Source organism: Trachymyrmex cornetzi, unplaced genomic scaffold, assembly GCF_001594075.2.
Source record: "Trachymyrmex cornetzi isolate Tcor2-1 unplaced genomic scaffold, Tcor1.1 scaffold640, whole genome shotgun sequence".
NCBI classification, from domain to species: Eukaryota; Metazoa; Arthropoda; class Insecta; order Hymenoptera; family Formicidae; genus Trachymyrmex; species Trachymyrmex cornetzi.
This window is the reverse complement of record NW_017299960.1, coordinates 145,323-145,812: the sequence shown is the minus strand read 5'-3', so window position 1 is coordinate 145,812 and position 490 is coordinate 145,323.

Genomic DNA, 490 nt, shown 5'->3' with positions numbered 1-490 from the left:
GCGAGCATAATAAACAAAATAAACAAACAACTACTATAATTGTATTTTGAGAAATGGGTTCTCCCTCGGCTTCTTCATTCTATGACTAAATTGAGGCGGAGCCCTGCCGCCTATCCTTTGTTATTTTCGCTCCGTCTCGCTGTACCAAGATAACGGAGAGATGGGACCGTTTTCGACTCACGAGCAAAGTGTCGGACAGGCCTGTGGTCTAACATATTTCTATACTTTGATAACAGATAACTTCTCTGTTAACGATTCATCAAAGAATAAATGTCAATGCGTGGTTTAAATTTAAAACGGAAAATTAAAGGGTATACACCACGCAAGATATTAGTAACTGATATTTTATATTTCAAATAATAATTAAATAAACGTTACGGCCTTAAATTAGGCCATCTTTAGTAGCACAATAATTCTTAATATAATTTAACGCATTAGTACAACGTAAAAGCCGTAAATATGAGTTTTAACGTTATACTATGTTTAATTT